Here is a 22,987-nt window from a genome sequence, read left to right on the forward strand (position 1 = left end):
AGTTCCCAGTCAGAAGTTGCTCTCTATTCGCTTTCTTTATAATTCTTGTTGAACTTGGTTTTTATATGTTATAAGAATTTTGGGTCTGATTATATCTATTTCCCTTGATCTTGATGCCAATTGTATGACTGGCCACCTTATTATATGTTTGTGGGTTTGCTTGATGAACTGGAAAGAAAAGAGTGAACCTAGATCTAAAGGAAATGACATAAATAATTGAATTAGGAATAATTTATAGATTTATAGAATTTTAATTGTCTCATAATAGGTTGGTTGGATGTTATAAGATTAAGTGGAAGGTAATTCAACTCCAATTGAATACCATCTAGTTAACTACAGGATAATTAGGGCACTTTAGTAACAATTATCATTATAATTGAACATCAATATAAATTGGATAGGACTAGGACATCCCAACAAGTAAATCCCGATCCTTGATTGGACAACCATGTGGAAGTAGATGGGTTGGGTGAGATTTTTTCAACCAACCCAAAGGCCAACCCATTTAATTCCCCCCTTTTAAAAAATTTTACAAAAAATTTATGCCTAAATAATACATATCAATATTACATACAACCTAAAATTCAAATTATATAAAACATAACTACTTATATTAATAAATCATATTATCATAGCAAAATTATCAAAATACATCATAATAATGGTGTAATTATTTATAATAATTTATGATCCATCAACCACTATCCCAAAATAAATACGAGTCATGTCATGCGTATCAAAATTCACAAGCTAAAAGTGAGAAGTGAGAGAGGAGACAAAAACAAATAATCAAACACGAGAGAGAGGAAAGGGTTGGATGCAATTTAGGAATTTGGGTTGAGTTTTTTTTTAAATTTTTTTGTTTCCTTTATTTTTGATTGAGTGGTGCTAAGAATTGGACATTTTTTTTTATTTCCCCTCATATTTTTAATTTTTTTTAAAATATGGATAAAGTGGGCGAACCCTATATAACCCGTATAGGTTGGTCTATTTGGTTTAGGACCTTAAATGGTCAAGGTTACAAGCAACTATTTTTATTTCAGTCAAGTTAATTTTTTACAACCTAACTTGATCTATATAACAAAGTATTCGGTCAATCTGTATAACCCGATCTATAGGGCCCCTTTCTTTGATAATATCTTTTCCTCCTCCATTCGTTTTTTGCTTCACCTTCATTCAATCATTGAAGTAGTCAAATAGTCCGTGATTCACACATATTTAGTTCCAAGTGGATCCTTTCCAAAGCCCGCACGTATACTTCCTTCATGTGAAGCACGCTTTCATGCAAATTCTAATACAAATTAGCTAGTTTGTTTCTTCTTCTTCTTGTTCATATTACAAGAGAAGAATATTATATCAACAAATATTTATGAATATGGATTTTTTATATTAATAACAAGAAAGTAATGATTTTTTCAGCATAATGAAAAAATTTAGTTTTATACTAATTTTCGTAGCTATAATCATGAACTAATAATTTAAACATGCATACCATTGGAAATGTTCGTACAAAAATGTTAAAAATACAAATGCCAGCTAATTAATTAGCAGAACTGACGAACTCCTAATTTTGGGGAAAAAACAATACTCGATATCTTTTTCGTTGTCCTAATCAATTCTGTTTCGACACCTACAATTCTTTGAATACTGGTGGCGCGAAAAAGTTTGAATTGTCAAACATTTTTCCTTCAAAGTAATTTACAGGCTTATTGTACGATATAAAAACTTTCCTTGAAGTGACTTGAATGGGAAAAATTCAATTATACACAGCATGTTTCTGGGAGAGTTGAACGATAATTTCATCCCAAAAATTTGTCGGAAGAAGCAATTGATTTCTTAAACATTCTATTAAAATAATTTTGCCTTTTGTGGTGGATGAGTGGATTTGTTGCAAAGAACGTATACCCTAAATACATTCCCATCATGCATGTAGTAAGTAAAATTCTTTACAATACAACTTAAATACATAATAAACAATTAATATTTTAAAAATTACGCTAGACAATCAACTAGAAAGATCAGGGGTCACATAGTTGTCATAGTTTAACCAATTATATCGATAGTCAAACCAGTAATATAATAATTAAATAAAAAATTAATATTTATATTCACACACACACATATATATAATATTAAAAATATTGATAATATCCTTCCTTCCTATTGTTTAGTCATGACATATTCTAAATGTTAATTTTATCATTTTTTTTCATATGTATATATTTTTATTTACCTTATTTGTTCTTTTAATAAAGGAAATGGATTTTCAATTTTCTCTACACTTTCATTGATATAATTTGAACAAACAAATTATGCACTTGAATTGTACTGTAATAACCCAGAAGTAAGTTGAATTAATATTTTAGAATTGAATAAAAAATTTTATTATTAAAATAAGAGTAAAAAAGAAAACGGCTTAGAACAGTCCAATTGTTTTAGGTTTCTAGTTCTAGGTTTTTGCTGGGATTTCAGACCCTCTTGGTTATAGCGGGCTAATTTGGGCTAACTATTAGAATAGATAAATGGTTAAACCAAACAGTTTTCTTTATTAGCAGGTGATGGTTTGATTTATCCAAGTCGGTCTTGGATCTCAAGACATTGATTGTGAGTAGTAGAGTGGCATTGCTCACTGGCAGATTCAAGTAAGTTCACATTTGCTTAGGCTAAGCCTACGCAATATCCTATGCATGCTTATGAATATACGTGACCAGACTTCTCAAGGGAAAAATAAGGGCAACTCTAGAATTTGCACAAAGGCAAGTATGTGAAGCACTAGGGTCAAGTTAGTTTAATGTCCAAGTAACATCAGGCAAGGCCTCTAGTTTAAATCTTGAAGCACAAATCGTAGTTTAACATTGATAATGGGTTGCTGAATCCTCCTTCTCATTTAAACATTAATAACCCAAAAATATTGATCTAATAGAAAAATTTAAGCTATTAATTGCTCCTCCAAAAATAAAATTGCTTTTTAACTCTAAATCAAAATTGTTCAACTAACGGTTGGTTAATGTTGATCAAATGTTACTATGGGGGTGATATTGTATCATTTTCTAAACTATTGGGATGTTGCTCGCCAATTAAAAACTAAAGATACCAATATTGCATTTTTATGACAAATTCATGTTCAAAGATGGTTTATAAAGGTTAGTGAGGAAAATTGAGCAGATAGATTTTAATTAACTATAAAAAGAGGAGTAGAGGGTGACTAAGATAGACACTTATGGAAGTTATCAAATGGGATCTCTTAGCAAATGATAACTCAAAAGAGTTGATTGTTGATAAAGCATATATAATGTAATATTGTATAATACATGTAACCTGCTTCCAATAAGTGAAATAAAACTTCTTGTTGTTCTATATATTGCAATATGATAATGCATTTTTTGGCCAACTATATAATTGACAGAGGCTATTTTCTCGTTGGAAGAATTATTTTTAAAAATTATTTAAAATACCTTCATCTCAAAATAAATAAAAATGTATTTTAAAAAAACATTTTTTTTAATTTAAATATGTAGGAGGATATGTTTGAATGCGGTTACCTCATGAATATGTAGGACCACGGTTTCAAGTACGCCACCTAATTGTAGGTACGTAGTTTTTTTTTTTTTTTGGGATATTTAGATGCGTAGTTTATTTTCATTCATGTGAAGCACATCTTACACGATGGATTCATCGCTCATCGCTCTTGGTGTTCATCATAATGATGAAATTTGGATCATTCATATTTTAATCTAGATGGTTCAAATTAAAAAAAATTAATTTTATATTTTTAAAATAAAAATACATAAAAATTTTAATAAATCTTTTCATGCTGGTTTAGATTTAATTTGAAAAGTTCAATTGAATATTAAAATTTTTATAAATTAACTATTCAAATATATTATGCACAGTTTAAATATAAAATTTTTAACTTATAATTTTCTTAAAGAATATTTTTTGAAAAGTTCCAGTTAAAAGATTATATATTATAATTTTTAATATTGTATTTATCAAAATAAAAATTTATAAAAATTGCAAAAAATTTTAATATTAAAGATGTATTTATATATTATCAATCAGCAAGATCTTCACATAAAGAATGAGAATGAAACCCTTGGATATTTCTGCCAATTAAACCAACTTTCATCTGCAAAAGCATTTTTTTTTCAGAGACATAAATAATGAGTTACATTGTTTGAATTTCATTTTGGAGTGTCCAAATATTTTTTTCTTAACTTAAAAATGTAATAGTGATATCTAAGATATGGACAGTGAATAATCTTTTAATTTCTAGGCGGTGTTCTTGAGATATAAAAACTACAAAAATAAATCTTACGAGCCAAATGAATAATAAACAGAAGTAAATTGACATTAATATTTTTAAATTGAACAAGAAAATTATTACAAAAATAAGAGCAAAAAGACAAAAAAAATTGAAATTAAAATAGACTAGTCATTCCAATTTTCAAAACCTGCTTGAGTTACAATGGGCTAACCCAAGCCAACTAAACTGCTTTCTTCACCGTTTGACGGTTCAATCGGTCCAATTGTCCAGGCCTCAAAACATTGCATGATACCAGTAGGCTTCCTCCCAATAATCAAGTCCTAAGAATTGTGGGTTATCAATTATATTACAAAGGAAAATTAGAAAACTGATGTGAAAAATTGAATCATACTCTTCCATATCTTTTCCTTGAACACACGCACATATTAATAAAGAGATTTTAAAAAAAGGTTTCTTCAAATTAAAACACCTCATTTATTAAACTTTGATCTCTCATTTATTTCAAATAAATTATTAAAATCTATGTTCATGATGCTCTCGTCCGAACTCAGAATACAATTCTTTGTATAAATACCACTTTTACAAGTTAAGGTGCACGAATGCAGGTCATAACATCGCATCGTAATAAAAACATAAATGAAATTCAATGAAAGTCTAGTTACTAGTTTCCATTTGTCAAGTTATCATTAATAGAACCATGATTAAATTTTCTATAAAAAAGAATTGTAATGACTCTAAATTTTAAATTAAATAAATTCCCTTTCAATTGATAATTAATTAATTTCAATTTTATGATAAAGAAAGAGATATGATATATTGAAATTTATACTGAATATTTATATGAAGGTCTAGAGTTCAAATTTTACTTTAGTCAAATGTTAGTTTATTTTTATGAAAAAGTACTAAAGAGTCTTTACTTTTTATTATAGAAATATTATAATAACAAAAAAAAATTGATAGGGTCTTCTTTTAAAATTTTCTCAATAAACTTTGGGTCTTGTTTTGTAAATTTCTCCATGAGTTATTATTTGATTTTCTTGGGACCTTCTTAGTCGGTGCAGTAGGCAGAAGAGAGAGGGAGAGCTCACAATTTTTTTTATTTTCCTCTCCTTTTTTTGATTGTGTTCTAGGACCACAGAAGTCTGGAAAACTCTACCATTTCTTCCGTCTTCTCCTTCTCCCCTGCTATCTCCAACTACTTGAGGTGAGAGAGAGAGAGATTTCTAGCTATTGTGCATGGGCTTCGAGTACCGTCTCTCCTCCTTCTCTTTCTTCAATCACGTTTTGAGTTGCAGAGAGGGCCAAAGATCGAAACTTTGAACTTTCCATCACGTGCTCTCTAACTCTACCTCTCTCTCTCTCTGTGCTATCCTACCCTCACTGCCGGCGAAATGGGAGCTCGTCACTCCCAAACGATACCGGGTCCTCAGTCATGCTTCCTGTCTCTGTCTTCCTCATTTGCTGCTTTCATCGTCCTTGTTCACATCATTGATGGGCAAGAGAAATCAAGTCGCCGGAAATGGTGGTGCTGATAGTGAGATTTTCCTGCTTGGTCTAGTACAGTTGAAGTCGTTTTCCTTCCTCCCCTATGTACCGTGCCAAATGACTCCCCTGCTTTGGATCATAGTTGGCTCAGCACTAGTGCAAAAAGAGTTTTTCACTACAGTTAAAAAGCATTTTTCACAATAGAAAATAGTGTGTAGTAGAAACAAGTGTGGCAAACTGTGGCAAAAAATGTCATTTACTACCACAAGTCCAAGATAGACCTGTGGTCGTAAATGGTGAAAAAGAAGCATTTATGGCCACAGGTCTATCTCAAACCTGTGGCCATAAATGGTTGGCATCACTATTTACAGCCACAGTTATTAACCATAATTATGGCCGTAAATGGCATTTTTGGCCACAGTTATAGTATATAACTGTGGTTGTAAATGGTTTTTGTTTAATAAAAAGAACCATTTGTAACTATATATATCCCTTACTAATTACAAAATCTACATATATAAATACATAACATCAGCTTTAGAGACTAGTACAAATATATCAACTAGATTTATGCATTTCCAATACAAATATGTATAAACTATTTGCTCTAATCTTGTTAATTCTAGGAAGAAATTAGATCAAATGTTACATATATGTCTCATCTCTTACTTAGAATATAGCTATAAACTTGTGAAATGTTGCAAATTCAATAACAATTCAAATTTGAAATACTTACTTCAATACGCACCTACTTGATTTCATTTTTCTTCTTGTTAACTTTATTTGCTAACCTCCAATAACAAAATAAAGATCTAATTATCAAATATATACAGTTAGACAATATTAAATATATGTTAATAATATCTCTACTTGAATTTATAGATACAAGCCCCTCTCTCTATATTAGTCACTTAACTTGTAGCAAAATATCATTTTTTTCAAAAACAAAAAAGTGAATGAACACATACATTGATTTGAGTGTTTTCCCTCCCAGCTTTTTTTGGCAGGAAGAATATGACATGCTTGTATGGATTTGAATTAGACGATAGCATTGAGGAACTATTAATTCTTCAAATCAAAGAGCCCCCTACATTTTTTTCTCCTTTTGTTTTAAAGTAAAAGAAGCCTGCAATTGAAGTTCTTTTTTTAAAAAAGACAGCTTAGGTACATACTTAATAAGTCAATAGAGTGTTCTATAACCAACAATTAGTCAGTGTATCTTGGGGCATATATTTGTTCTCAGTTTCTATCCTTTTTGCTGTTTAGTTTTAGATTAGATGCTGAAGCACAATAAGACTAAGAGAGGACACATTTTTCATGTTAGACTGGTCATCCCCCCTCTTTGTTTCTCTCTCCTCAAGCTCAGGGAAATTATTTCACTATAAAAAATCAAGTAAAAGATCTTGAATATTTATAGTCTATTTGAGTAATTCTAAAGTATATTTAAACTTAGCCAATACCCACAAAAATAAGTGAACAGACATTTTGGTCCTCAAGTAAATCTGGTTTCATTTTAGTACTTCAAAGAGTATTTTATCTTCAATATTATCCTTATGTTAAACCCAATTAATGGAGATGGGCACCTTCACCTAAAGTGAAGCCAATGCAAATGTCAAGTGTTCAGCTATCATTTAAACATGCCATGTTAGAGCATCAATGTGAAGACAAGATAGTCTAGAGAACTAAAAAGAGATGGAAAACCTTTGAGGAACTAAAATAGTCTAGCTAGAGGACCAAAATATATACCTTTGAATAGATGACAAAAACACAAACATAAGAGATATATGATTCACTTAATACTTACAAGTACTGGAGGTGGTCACTCCACTGAGGTTTGGAATGGTACCTCGCAGAGTATTATTGGACAATATCCTGACAAACATAAATAAAACCAAGAACCTTGATGAACAATTATGAAACTTCAGCTACAGATGCTAATAACACACATGAAATAAGCACGATTTGATTTGGCAAGATGTTTATGTCTTCTTATAGGTCTATAACATTATGGAGGTATGTCAGGTTTTGAGGTACAAAGCCAATAAAAAATTATTTTCCAAGCACCTATAACTGTAAAATGAATTAATAATATTTTTGTTAATAAATTAGTTTGAGCAAGTGATAACAGGGACACTTACACCACCATCAAATTTTGAGTATGTCCAAGTGTTTTGGGAATGTTGCTAGTAAGTTTATTATTATTCAAGATCCTGCCAAAAAAATGCTGGAAAAGGATGTAATAAAATGCTGGAAAAAAATAAAAAATGCTGGAAAATAAGGGAAAAAAATTTAAAAAAACGATGAAAAATCCTAGAAAAGATGTAAAAAAATTTTAAAAAAAGTACCAATCGAGAGGTGGCAAAGATCTGGAGGGAAATGGTAAAGGTGGAGGCAGAGGCAAGCTAAGGGTGGCAAAGAGCTAGAGGCGCGCGAGCTAGGAGGTGACATGAGTTGAGAGGCAGAGCTAAGAGAGCTAGTGGTGGCACAAGCTGAGAGGTGAAGCTGTGAGAATTAAGGGGCGAAGTTGAGAGAGTTGGAAGGGCACGAGCTGAGGGAAGGAGTTAAGAGAGATGTGGGGTGAAGCTAAGGAAGCCGCCAAAACTAAAGAGTTAAGGGTAAGAGTTGTGGGAGAGTTACAAACGATGCAAGGAGTTGGAGGCAGTTGTGATATTAGTAGTGGGAGCTGAACAACTAAAAAAACCCTCAGCTAGACTTTTCGTGACAGGTCCCTATTACACCTATCGCCATAAACGATTTATGGCAACAGGTCATAGATAATTTATGGTGACAGGTTTAATGGTGACTTGTCGCCAAAGGTTACTCTTTTAAAAAAATAAAAAAAAATTAACAAATGAGTTGTAAGACATATGGCGACAGGTCTTAACGAGACCTGCCGCCATATGTCTCTTTTTTTAAATAATTTATTATAGTAAATATTAATTAATAATTATTATAATAAATAATTAATTAATTTCAATTATTAATTAATAATTAAAATATATTAAATTCTCCTTTCATAATTTAATTTTACTATTCAATTTTTAAATTAAATTTCATTTAATTAATTTTAGATTTTAATTTATAATTTTAATTAATTAAATTAATTTAATTTATTAATAACTTAATTTTTTCTAACATTTTAAATTTAATTATATTTAATGTCTCTAAATTCAAACACCTTAACTTTAATTAAATTAATTAACTAACTAAAATTATATATTATTAAATAAATTTTATTAATTAATTAATTAAGTGTCTTACAAACATATAAATAAATAAATAAATTATTATTATTAAATTAATTAATTAATTAATTAATTTAAAATACACTTTAAAGAAGAACCATGGCGACAGGTCCCATAAAACCTGTCGCCAAAGATCCATTTAAAAAAAAATAAAAAAGAAATTAAAGACAAGTGAATTGTGGGGAAAAACATATGGCGACAGGTTTAATGTGACCTATCGCCATATGTCTTTTTTAAAAAAACATTAATACAGTAATTATTAATTAATAATTATTGTAATTAATATTTAATTATTTTTAATTGTCAATTAATAATTTAAATACATTCAATTCTCCTAATTAGTTCATAAATTAATTTTACTGACTAATTTAAATTTTTAATAAAATGTCATTTAATTAGTTTCAGATTTTAATTAATTAAGTTAATTTAATTTATTATTAATTTAATTTTTATAAATAATTTAATTTAATGATATTTAATGTCTCTAAATTTTGAAAAATTAATTTTAATTAAATTATTTAATTAACTAAACTTATACAATTAAACTAATTTTATCAGTTTTACTAATTAAGTGTGTTAGATACATTTAATATGTATTAAATTAAATAATTAATTAATTTTTATTATTAAATTAAGTAATCAATTAAACTTTTTAGGTATAGTCATAGAATTTAATTTAATGATTTATGGCGACAGTTATTACTTATAACTGTGGCTAAAAATCTACATTTTTTTATTTATTTACAAATTTGCCACTATATCATTTATTACCACAGTTATTTTAAAAACTATGGTAAAAAATATGTCGTTAAAATCTTACTTTGCACTAGTGCAGCTTCCCATCTATTACTTTAGTTGCTAGAAATTTTCATTCGTTCGCACCTAGTGAGAGTTTGGTGAGGACACAGACTCTTTCTTTTCTTGTGTGGCAGCACCGTTGGACCTTCTCCATCCCCTGTTTAGCTTATAAGCTTCCTCTTCTTCTCTTTTGTGATGATGGTGATTTAAGGTAAGAAGCTTCGACCATTAACTCCCTCGTGTTGTGTGTATATGGCTGGATTGGAATTATGAATTGTTCCCCATTTTTCTACTGTGCACGAGTAATGAGATGTTGGGGATTTGATTTTCTTTGAGTAATAAATTTGATTTTTGTTGGACTAAAAATTGGAAGGCAAGCTGAGTTATCACAAATATGAATGTTATATTATTTGGTAAATGAAATTTCTAGAAAAGGAAGTAGGATTTTGGTTGGAGGATTCACGCATGACAGATGTTTGATAAAATGCCCATTGGTAGAGGTTGTTTGTTTTAGTATCTAATAGTGATGGTTTCTTAAGGAAGATGATTTGGCCTAGATATTAGTATTTGTATATCTCAATTAGGTTTTGACAAGGGATGTATTTAAAAAGCTGTCAAAATTTTATTTGAAGTTTTAAATTATTGAGAGTTAAATGGTTAATGATTTATAAGGTATATTATCATTTTATTAATTCTAGTTGAGTGGACTCTCTTAAAAGGAGACTTGTTAATTCAAAAGCAAGGTTTATGAAGATTTTATTATATATTATAGGGTGGTAATCGTAAGCAGGGTAGCTTGATTGGAGCTGAATGAAAAGAGTTTTGAGGTTGAAAGTACTACAAGTAAGTGGATAGCATCCCAATTGATTTTTTTGCAATCAACATTTCCTTTACTAAAATATTATGTTTTTTTGGAAATTATTTTTACAGCATTAATGCAATTATTGAATATTTGTTAATTAACATTACTTTATTTTGAGAAATTAGCTTTACCAAATTTGAAATATTATTTAATCAATTAAATCAAGTTTGAACTTTGATTATGAGATTTTTATTCTATCAAATATTGGATAGATATAGAGAATGATTCATGCAAGTTCAAAGTTGAATTTTTTTTATTCAATAAAAGCAAGCATGAGCATTAGATATGAAATTTAATTCTGGAAAGTTTTAATGCTTAAAAGTATTTATGCGAGTTTAATTTTGAGAATGAGAACTATATCTTGAAAGTGATGATTTTCTCGCATGTTTGAAAATAGTTTTAAAAAGGGACTTTATATAGAACACTGGTTGCTAATGGCAGTTCCGTTAGTCCTTGGCACGCCATGCTACACCTAGCTAGCAGGGTGTTTGTAGGAGGTGTTAGCCTTGTGCGATGGGCAACGCACGTGGAATGAAGGGATGGTTATTCGTGAGCATTGTATTTACATTTGATTTTATGGCTTCAAACTGCATTTGGTTAGTATTACCTTCGTGGACTGTGTGTTCACATTTGTTTTATGGCTTTGGTTGCATTTGTTTATATATCCTCGTGGATTATGTGTCCATGTTTGTTTTCGTGGCATAAGCCGCGTTTGGTTAATTACCCTCGTGGACTGTATGCCCACGTTTGTAAATTGTTCTAATAAGTCCCTATAATTATGAATCCAATTATTTGAGGATTTAATATTCCATTGATGTTATTCAGTAATTTGTTTATAAATATTTATTTCATTTATGTACTTTCTTGGAATCAAGTCCTATTAACATTTGTCATGATAGTTCAATGATTTAAGACAAAATTTTAAAATTTTATAGAGCTATTCTATTTTAAAGTTTATTACATTTTTATGAAAGCTGTTGTCTCTTTGACTCACATAATTATTTTAAACTTTCCTTTTTATTCAAGTTCTATTATTTATTGTTGGGACGTTATTCACTGAAAATTATTATTTTGGTCTCAGATACATTAGCTAAGGTTATGCCTTCTGCTAATCCTTGAGGGGCCGTAGTACTCAATTGAGATGAAAAGCTGTAATCAAGCTTCTTTAATGTAAATTTAAGTCCATTTATTTTGATTTGTAAATTCTTATGTCAGGTGCTGCACATAAGCTATAGTTAGGGTCCTCATCCTTATGATTTACACTTTGTTATTTTCTGATTGGAAAAGAGTTCCTTGCTGCTACTATTGTTTTGTAAAATATTTGTAGATTTGTTTTTGGGAGATTTTATTTTAAGGGGAGATTCAATCAAAACTTTTTTTTTAAATATTAAACTTTTTGTTTGTATGGTTTGTATTGAGGATGGCTTAATTTATTATCAAATATTTTTGTGGTTTATAAATTAGAGTTTTTTTGCGTAAAGACTATTGGGATATGGGTATTATCCCTATATTCTGTGCCGAACATGTCTTATTTTTGGGGTGTGACAAGAATCGTGATTAAATCAACTTACATATTGACTAAATAATAGCTTATACAAATATTTTATATTTTTATATTTAGTTAGATTATTTGTGATATGATTATTTACATATGTATATCACTGAATACAATTTGTTCTTTTATAATAAAGTTTAGATGAATTGAAATTCAAACCTAAACAAGGAAAGGAGGAATATGTAGGTTACAAAGTTCCAGATTACTTGTCTATCAGTAAAGTTCTCACAAAGTTGTCACATAATACATGTCTGAATTACACCTAAATATAAATAAGAGATTAAATCAAGATATATAATCTACAATAAAATACTCTATCTATAAGATATCAAATCCATATTAAAAATAGCACTGAATCGAATTTCACTTGAAACTGTTTATTCCAAATAACCTAAATATTATCTACCATATATATGTGTGTGTGTGTGTGTGTATATATATTAGCAATAAACATATTGCTATCCAATGTGAATATGCCCGTATATTAATAGTGCTAAAAATACAAAAGTCTGGTTAGTAAAAACTAATCTCCTATTTCAGATAAGAACACTGTTCAACCTAAAATTCTTTGAAATTAAACCTCATGATGACAATTCTTTTGTTTTTGTGCGTGGGTGGGTGGGTGTGTGTGTGTGTGTGTGTTTTTTTTTTTTTTTTATAAACATATAAAAGACTTTTCTTCTTCAACATGGTGTGGGGGGCGCAAGAGTGACAGAAATTTATATTTGCTTCTATCGAAACTCTATCTCGTGCTTTTGTGCTAACAAAATAAATAAATTTTCAATGTAAAAAAATTAATTCATGTACTAACTTTATGATATAACGTTTGTGTTGAACGAGGCTTTTTTAAGCAAAATGGCATCACAGATGTATTTATATATTATATTAAAGAAAGAAAATCATTAAGATAGTATAAACGAAAATTTACAAAAAACCTGTACAATTTCAAATATCCCTGATCAAAATTCTAAACCCAGCAAATAAAAAAAAAAGAATTAAAAGATATTTTTGTCCTTCAACTATTCATGTAAGAGCATATGATATTCTAATTTTTTTGCAGTGCAGTGTCCCCTTTCAACATTCAAAAATGCTGCAATTTCGCCTACCCCTTAAAACATTAAGTTTAACCATTAATTGACCTAAAAAATTATTAAAAAAAAGTTAAAAAATTACACTAAAGGACCTTATAAGATAATTAATATCAATTAAGTCTCTTAAATTGTAAATAATTTCTAAAAGACTCGTTAATTTTTTACCATATAAAAGACCAAACCACCATTTTAACCAGCCACTTTGATAGACTACTCGGCAATATATCAAATTATCATTTCTGGCAATAACAATGTTAAAAATTATTAAATATAAAACAGTAGTTAATATTTTAATAAAATATTAATTTCTTTGTGTGGAATCTATATGTAATTTCCCCAACAGTAAAACGTAAATAAGTTTCGGATACATGATACTCCTACATGAATAGTTGATTGAAGGGTAAAAATGGCGTTTAAACTAAAAAAAAAAAAACTTAAAAACTAAGACATATTACCAAATGGGGGGAAGAGAAGAGATAAAAACGATTTTGCCAAAAAGAATAAAAGCAAAAGTGTCAATGTCAAAATCATATAAATGGTTGAGACAATATTAATGTTCGAAAATAAAAGTAATAATATAGTCAACACGAAATATCTTGACATTGGGGCCTGTATGTTTAATTGTGCTTGAAACAAAAGCAAGAGATGCTGAAGAAACCAAACTTGTAGAAATCAATTTTGTTTTTCCTTGTTTTTGAATGATGCTATAGCCGATCAACTCCTCTATATAAATGGCTTCTTATTGCTTCCTGACCTGAAGTATCTCTTCAACTTAGACTCTACCACTAAAGCATCAAACAAAGCTTCCTTTTAATTTCTTTGTGAATAATATATAAATATCTATTGTTCATTCGCCATGTCACTCTCTCACCTTTGCACTCTATAGTCGCCATTTTTTCTGAGGCAAATCTCAGATATTCCCAGAACCAACCCAGAGGAACTCATGTCTCAAACTCTCCTTCCCAGAATAGAGCCGTTTCTATCATTTCCATGAAGCATAACATCGCTCCAGCAAAAACCTGAGCAACATTCAATGTGAGGGAATTCGCTTCTATAACTTTTAATTGAATCTTCTATACATACTTATATTTATGTATTCGAAGAGAGTTTAGACAATTTTATAATTTTTTTCAGGTCAGCATATTTTTTTCCTAGTCATCTAATGGGTTTAATGGTGTTAAGTTCCTCAGCAAAATTGATACCGTTTGGTTGCTCATGGTCCTTCTGAGTAGTTTCTAAAATATAGGGAACAGCATTTCAGATGGTGCAAACAAAAGGGATGGGAAACTACAAAAATAAACTATATGCACTAAAAGAAAATCACAATTAAAATAGGGACGTGAAGTGTTGTAGGACATGTCCTTTAAAAATTCTTTTATTCTTTTACTAATTTATTTCACATACTGGGGACTTATACTTGCATGCATGAATATTCTTTTATTGTTTTATAGCGACGTGTCAAAGAATTTGTGGTTATTGGGGACAATTGTTTTCCACTTGCAGGATGACATTCATATCAGACGCGCAAAAGAATTGAAGAACGTTAAGAAAATGCTGGTTGAAAAAGCTAGACTGAATTCAGTTGAAGGTTTATATATGATTGATATGATTCAAAGGCTAGGGCTTGACCACCACTTTGAAGAGGAGATTCAAGAAATTGTTCGAAAGCACTATCTGAAGCTTGGAGCTAGCAGCCATTGCAGCGCAGACCATGATGATCTCCGGCTCTCTGAAGTTGCAATTCAATTTTGCTTATTAAGACAACAAGGTTATAAAGTAGATTTAGGTAAATGCGCGATTCTTTTTCCAGAAAATAACGTTTACTATAATTACCAAAGATATAGCCAACCGAGAATAATGCTTTATAGAAGACGAACATGTGAATTATTGGAATACTCTTCTCGCAATCATACGTAAGTTAAGACGTGGTTAGTTATAAACCCGGAGATGCATGCGCGAGCTACTTGTTTTCACGTGAAGGTTCCTCTTATTTTGGCTAAATAAGTCTTTCTAATTTATTGGAAAAATAATGTTCCTGGGATTAAAAATTGAGAGGTTGTTACTGAATTTGGCGATGCAGGCGTGTTTGAAATCTTCAAGAACCAGAAGGAAAGACTGAGCGAGAAGTTTTGGGGAAACATTGAAGGGTTGATTGAACCGTTCGAAGCTTCACAGTTAAATATAGAAGGAGAAGATGATCTCGAGGAAGCTGGGAACTTCACATACCATCTTCTTAGTTAATGTTGTTCAAGATTCCACGATCATCATGAATATAATGTTATTGCAAATACACTCAAGTATCCGTTTCACAAAAGTCTGCCCAGGTTCACGCCCAGGAGTTTTCTTATTCCAAAATCTCAACTTGACAATGGATGGTTAATGCCTCTACAAAATCTATCCCAAATGGATACCCAAATAGTTAACTCAATCAACCTCAAGGAGATATATGCAGTATCTAAGTGAGCTATTTAATTTGTTTGATAGGATATGATTTGACACTTCAATATGTGCATTGTTTCACTATATTCCTTGTCACACACTTCCCCCAACATATTCATATGTATCTTATATATGTATAGGTGGTGGAAAGACCTAGGTTTAGACAAGGACATGAAGTTTGCAAGAGATGAACCAATAAAGTGGTACATGTGGTCCATGGCATGCCTCACAGATCCTCGCTTTTCAGAAGAAAGGATTGAAATCACAAAGCCCTTATCTCTTGTATACATAATTGATGATATATTTGATGTTTATGGAAGTATGGATGAACTCAGGTAAATTTTCTTCATATATATGAGATATATTTTGTTAAGGAGATCATAGCAAATTATGATCGCCTCTACACATTATATAATCTATGAATGATAATGTACATGGGATTTGGGAGCAACTGAGCAGTTACCAGACTACATGAAAGCATGCTTCAAGGCTCTCTATGATATAACCAATGAATTTGCCATTAAGGTTCAAAACAAACACGGATGGAGCCCTATAAACACGTTAATCAAATCGGTAATTGAAAATCTATAATCATCAGTTTATAAATTTAAGTTGATTATGATTGACTTTTTATTTTTTTTGGCCGCAGTGGGTAAGACTGTGCAATGCATTTTGGGAAGAAGCAAAATGGTTTAGTTCAGGGAAGTTACCAAATGCTGAGGAATATTTAAAGAATGGGATTGTGAGCACAGGGGTGCATGTGTACCTTGTGCACGCGTTCTTCATCTTAGGGCAAGGCATTAACAAAGAAACCGTGGCTCTCATGGATGGCTTTCCAATCTTGGTATCCTCAACATCCACAATTCTAAGGCTTTGCGATGACTCACAAGGTGCAGAGGTACAATAAAAATAGATTGGTATCATGTTTAATTTTAAATTAGATTAAAGGTTATTTTTTCTCTTAAACTTTTCACATGGGATCTATGGGTGTCCTACTAAACCTGATTTTGGGTCATTTTTTCCATTGAATTTTAGAATTTGACACCTTGCTATCCTACCTTTCACACATTGTTTGTTGAGTTGGATTTGTTTTATGACTTTTTTTGTGCTACGTGGCATCCACCAATCATAATTTATTAGGGTTACTTTTGTCTTTAAAATGCTTACTTAAGAATACCTGGTGTCCTGAACTCAATATTTTGGATCATTTTTTTCAGAGGAATTATCAAATGATGAATCTTGAATTATTATCAGAATAATATTGAGGAAATTTGAATGCGACTTTGATTTGAAGTTACATGAAACTTGGACAAAATTCAGCTACTTTATTACATTTAGACCACAAAATTGGAATACACAATTATCGACCAGATTCAATTCAAAGTGTTTGTTGGTACAGGACAATAATAATGAAGCTGGTAAAGATGGGTCCTATCTCAACTGTTACATGAGGGATCACCCAGGAGTTTCTGTGGAAACAGCAAGAGAACATGTCAAACATATGATCTTACATGCTTGGAAATGTCTCAACAAAGAATGCTTTGCTTCGTCATCATCATGGAATTCATTTCCCTCGTCTTTTGCAAAATTTTGTCTGAATTGTGCAAGGATGGTGCCTATGATGTACAGTTATGATAACTGTAGCCCATCAGGACTAGAAGAGCATGTGAAATCTTTGCTAAGTGGTGATATCTGAGAGAGGATACAAAAAGATCATACCCTTATATTATAAAAATATGACATTACTTTATTATAAAAATAAGATCATTAGCAGTACCGAACATCTTTCAAAATTTCCATGTGTTAGCATAGAATTTGAGGACGAGCCGTATGTATATTGGTTTTGATTCTAAAGTCTTCATACCATTATGCTTTTATTAAATGCTAGAAAAAATTATTAAAAGTAGTTTTTAAGATAGAGTTGATGAGATTTAAGATTTTTTTTATTCTAATTAAATATGTTGAAAGTAACTTATAAATAGGATTAGAGGAAGTAACCTTTAACATTCCATCCATAAAATTCCATCACTTCCAAAATCTGGGGTTTTTCATGGTTGATGTATGTAACCTTCAAGGGTTATATATTATGCAATTATGTAAGTTAATAATTATCTTATTTATGTTATGTTGTAACTCTTAAGTTCTTTGATAAACTTAATAAATATTATATGCCCATCCATTTCTTTTTTCCATATCTTTCCTTGCCACAATTATTTCTAGGAAAAACAAGTGAAAAAGGAATTTTGTAAAACAGAATTGATTCATTCCGCAACTCTTCTGTCAGTGTCCCCTTCAATTCCCTTCATTTCTATAACATCCCCATAATGTCTATTGTAACTTCCTTTTATTAGTTTTAAATGCATTATCTGGACAATGCCCTTTATGAATACTATAAATAGAGCAATTGTCATTGTCATTGTATTTAAAATGCCCTTTATCATAATGATAGCGTGTTCTCTCTTCAACACTTTGGCTCCTGAGCTAGTTTTGATATCAAAGCAGGGTCCCAAGTTGTGAGGATTGACAAAGAGATGAGAAGGTCCGAGTTTGGCTTAAAAAAGTGGCGCTATAGAGATCAGTTTGCCACTACATCCGTTGAACATTCACTTTTGGTCAATTTGAACTCAAACATGCATCATCATTGTGCTTAAAAGGTCTAAAAACCCTGGATTGAAGATTATTGCCACTGTTGGACAAGCCACATGTCATTACGCACCATTACCATCCACATGTCATCCGCATGTCTAATAGAGGTTGGAGACAATCACATTAACACCTGAAGTGTTCAATTAGTGACATGTTAGCCTATCCCAAACAAGTAGAGTTTTTTGGTGTTTAAAGAGTCTATGCAATTCAAAGTTGCTCATTTGTCTCTCTATTTTGATTATGATGCCAGATTTGACTTGAAGGCAAGTTGTATCCAACCCAAGAAGGATGAAATGGAATTAAATTATCTATCACATAACTCCTCTACAAATTATCGCTCCTTCAATTCCCTTCAATTCCATAACATCTCCATATATAAAATCTATTGTAACACCTTTTAATTAGTTTTAAATGCATTGTTGGAAAGATAGCCTTTACATATTACTATAAATGGAACCGTTGTCATTGTCATTGTATTCTTTTTTTTTTTTTGGCTAGCATTGTCATTGTATTCAGGATAAAGGATCAATGTAGTTTTTTATATTTAGGAGTGTCTAGAAGTTTAAACTCATTTTTGGTGTAGTGTTCCCTTTCAACATTTGAAAATGGTGTAGTGTCGCCCTTATTGATAACAAAAGTTAACTTTGATTATTAGTTAACAATAAAAATACCAAAAAGGACCTCAAAATTGACAAAAAGAACATAACAATTGCAAATAAGTACCATATAAGAAAATTAATACCAATTAAGTTCTTTAAATTACAATAAATACCAAAAAAATATTATATCTATTTTAATAATATCTTATTAAAATATTAATAATTTAATATATAATAACTTAAATATTATTTTTATGGATAAATTGGCCCACTAGCATTAAAAAATCTTGTGTCCAGAAAACATGAACAAAATATTTTAAAATTTAAGAATATGACTGGTTCACATTGATATACAAGAAATTTATCACTGTTATAAAATGGATTTATCATTGAAAATTTAAAAATTTACAAGGAGTTTATTATTGATATACAATAATATATCATGAACTAATATAATAAACCAGTCATAATCTAGAAAATAATAAATATTAGGCTATTTACTTGGTTTAATTTTAAAATATAGGTCATATCTGTAAAAGCCCTATTTTTATTTACAAATTTTCACACATAATTTACAAGTTAACTTTTGATATTAATGATTTCTCCAAACATTACAACTTAACTAATGTATTTGTGATTTAAAAATGAATGCAATTTTTTACAAATATAATAGTTGAGTTGTCAGAAACCATTCATCCATAGAACTCGATTAGTTAACCTTTTAATTTTTAAAAGAAGAATTATAAATTTTGGAGGAATATTTATAAATAATAATATTTAAACTATTAAATATTTAAGCATTAATATTTTGATAAGATATGATTAAAAAATATTATTTTTTAATTACTTACCGGTGTTGATAATGTTGATTCGTTAATCACCTGGTAGCTAGTCAAAATGTTTGGTCAAAATTAAATTTTAGTCTTTTACACATAAAAGAAAGAATATTTATCTCTAAGTATTTATTTGTAGTTCATACAACTTAATTGGTATTAATTTTTTATTTGGTACTTATCTATAAATTTTCAATACTTTTTTTTATAATTATTCTAATCATTTTTAGTAATTTTTTGTGTCATTCTCTATAATTGTTTGGTTAATTAAATGTTAAAATTAACGCTTGTTAATAATAGGGATGACATTATACTATTTTAAAAAGTTAAAGAAAAAAATTGTATAAAATAAATCACTACTACAAAAATGTAAATATAAGATACCATAAAAATGACAGTTAAATAAAAATACGTCATATATGAGAGAGGCGGGTGATGCTCAGAAAATATATGATGAGTGTTTAAATACCCGTCATTTATTGTCATACTTTAAATGATGGGTGTTTAAAACACCCGTCATTTATTTCAGTCTAACGTTTTATTTTCTAGAAAAAATAAAAAAATTGGAGTTTGAATGATGGGTATTTAAAATACCCATCATTTAAAGTTTGAACAATATATGATGGGTATTTTAAATAACTTTTATATATTGTTGCCCAATGTTTTAGTTTCTTAAAATAAAAAAAATTTAAACTTTAAATGTCTTTTAAAGTCTGAACAATATATGACAAGTATTTTAAACACCCATCATATATTGTTGCCCAACGTTTCAGTTTCTTAAAAGTAAAAAAAAAAATTTAAACTTTAACACCCGTCATTTAAAGTGTTCAAGATATATGATGGGTGTTTTATCCATGAATAAATGACGAGTATTCTAAGACATGAATAAATGACGTGTATTAGAATACCCGTCATTTATTCCCTTTTTTATTCAGTTTTCAGTTTTATTTTTCATCCTCACCCATTTGTCTTCTCGCATATTCTCTCTTCTCCACTTGCACACAAAATCAGTAGGATCCTCTTAATCTTCCTCCATTATTGCCGTTGACCACCTTCGTCCTCTCTAACATGAAAGTGCCACTACCTACACCATCCGTTACGCCTCTCATTTGCTCCCTCTTTGTGTTTCATTATCTCTTCTTCAAGGTATGTGGGTGTGTGATTTTTATAGTTTTTCTTCATTTTCTTCCAATATCCTTAGATATCTAGATTATGGGATTGATTTATTTAATGTTATGGATTATTTTTATTAGTTATTTTTATTGTTTAAATTTCTCCTCATTTGTTGCCTATTTTGATATTGTGAAGTGTCGAAAATTGTAAACGTTTGATGTTTTATTGATTTGAGAATGGTAGTAGATGATATACTTAGCCTTAGGATGATTAGTAAGATGAAAGATAGTGATCAAAATGAGATATTTATGATGATTGTATCTTTCTATGAATTTTGACTGATTTATTTCAATAATTTTTAATTTAAATTATGTTCCTTATTTGATTAGAATAGTTTCTATCTTTCAAAACAACATATTGAAATGTAATAGTGTATCAATTTTCATTACAATTAGAGTTCATTCTAGCAACCGAAACTGACGCATAGTTTCTCTAAAAATCATTGCCATTTTATTGATATTTTTACATTTGGTAAAGAATGATTTGTTCTTGGCTTGGGATTGCTAATATAGGATATGTATAACCTTAGAATGATCAATGAGACAGAAAATATTAATTCACAATGATGTTTATAGTGTTTTTCTCTTTTCTATGATTTTTGAATGAATTTTAAATATAATTTTATAATAATTAAAGTTAATTTAAAAATGTTATTTTGTGAGAATTTATTGGTGTTATGATTGTATATGGTTGAAATTAGTTTGTTGAGTGAGATGCCAACATTGAAAAGAGGGTTTTAGCTTAAGAAATACTTTCTTTATGCCGTTATGCTGCTAAATTTTTTTCGGCGATTGAAAGAATATGTGAATGCTCATGCACTGTGACTCATAATTCATTAGTTACTCTATATTATATGTAGAGTAGTCAATTTCTTTATTGATAATCTTTCTGTCATTCCTTTTCTCTCTATATTCATGAGTCACCGATTACATTTCCTTGAATGAATTATCTGTTAGATGAAAAAGTCATGGATAAAGAATGGATGTCTGCCAATCAATTAAGTAAAGAGTATTTGAATAGTGTGAAAGAGTTTATAAGGTTTGCTCTTGAGCATGTAAAAGACCTTAGAAGAATAGTGCGCCTTTATATAAGATGTGGTCTTTTAAAGCAAATTAGTGCATTTGAATTGGAAGACCATTTAATGTGCTATGAAATTGATGAAAATTACAAGTGTTGGCTTAAGCATGGAGAGACCAAAGAGGATGAGTGTACTAGTAATTAGGAGTATAAAGGAAGATTTGAATTAGATGATTATGCTATAGATACTTATAAGTGTGATTGTCTTGAAGAGATGGCCAATGCAATTGAAAGAGAACTTGAGGATTATCCTGAATGTTAGAGATGTTGAAAAGTGACATAGAGAAGCCCTTATATGTTGGTTGCACCAACTTCATAAAGTTGTCAGCGGTGTTAAAATTGTACAACTTGAAAGTGAGCAATAGATGGAGTGACAAGAGTTTTATAGAAAATCTTACATTTATAAAACAAGTGCTACCTGCGAACAATGAGCTTCTAAAGACTATGTATAAGGTAAAACAAATGCTACGCTCAATTGACATGAGCTATGAGAAAATACACGCCTGTCCTAATGATTGCATACTATTTAGAAATGAATATGTGTCATTAATGGAGTGTCCAAAATGTAATGCCTTGAGCTACAAAGAGAATAGGAAGAGTCCAGAGAAGGCATTATGGTACTTTCCCATTGTACCTAGATTTAGATGATTGTATAATAGTGTAGAGGATGTAAAAAATTTGACATGGCATGTAGATGAATAGATTAAAGATGGGAAGTTTTGACATCCAATTGACTCTTCTCACTAGAAAAAAATTGATCTCGATTACCTTAAATTTGGAGTAAAAGATAGAAACTTTCGCCTTGTATTATCTACTGATAGAATGAATCCACATGGGCTTCAGAGAAGCGATCATAGTACATGGCTAGTTATTTTAATAATTTACAACTTACCTCCATAGTTATGTATGAAGTGAAA

The 22,987-nt window shown here is 29.9% G+C and overlaps 1 pseudogene; it reads left to right on the forward strand.

Annotated features, from left to right (window-relative positions):
* The first annotated feature begins 14,159 nt into the window (after positions 1 to 14,159).
* Positions 14,160 to 17,474, forward strand: LOC129286363 ((3S,6E)-nerolidol synthase 1-like; annotated as a pseudogene).
* Positions 17,475 to 22,987: the final 5,513 nt, after the last annotated feature.

Source organism: Prosopis cineraria, unplaced genomic scaffold, assembly GCF_029017545.1.
Source record: "Prosopis cineraria cultivar Desert tree isolate PC_DT_omini unplaced genomic scaffold, ASM2901754v1 PC11, whole genome shotgun sequence".
NCBI classification, from domain to species: Eukaryota; Viridiplantae; Streptophyta; class Magnoliopsida; order Fabales; family Fabaceae; genus Prosopis; species Prosopis cineraria.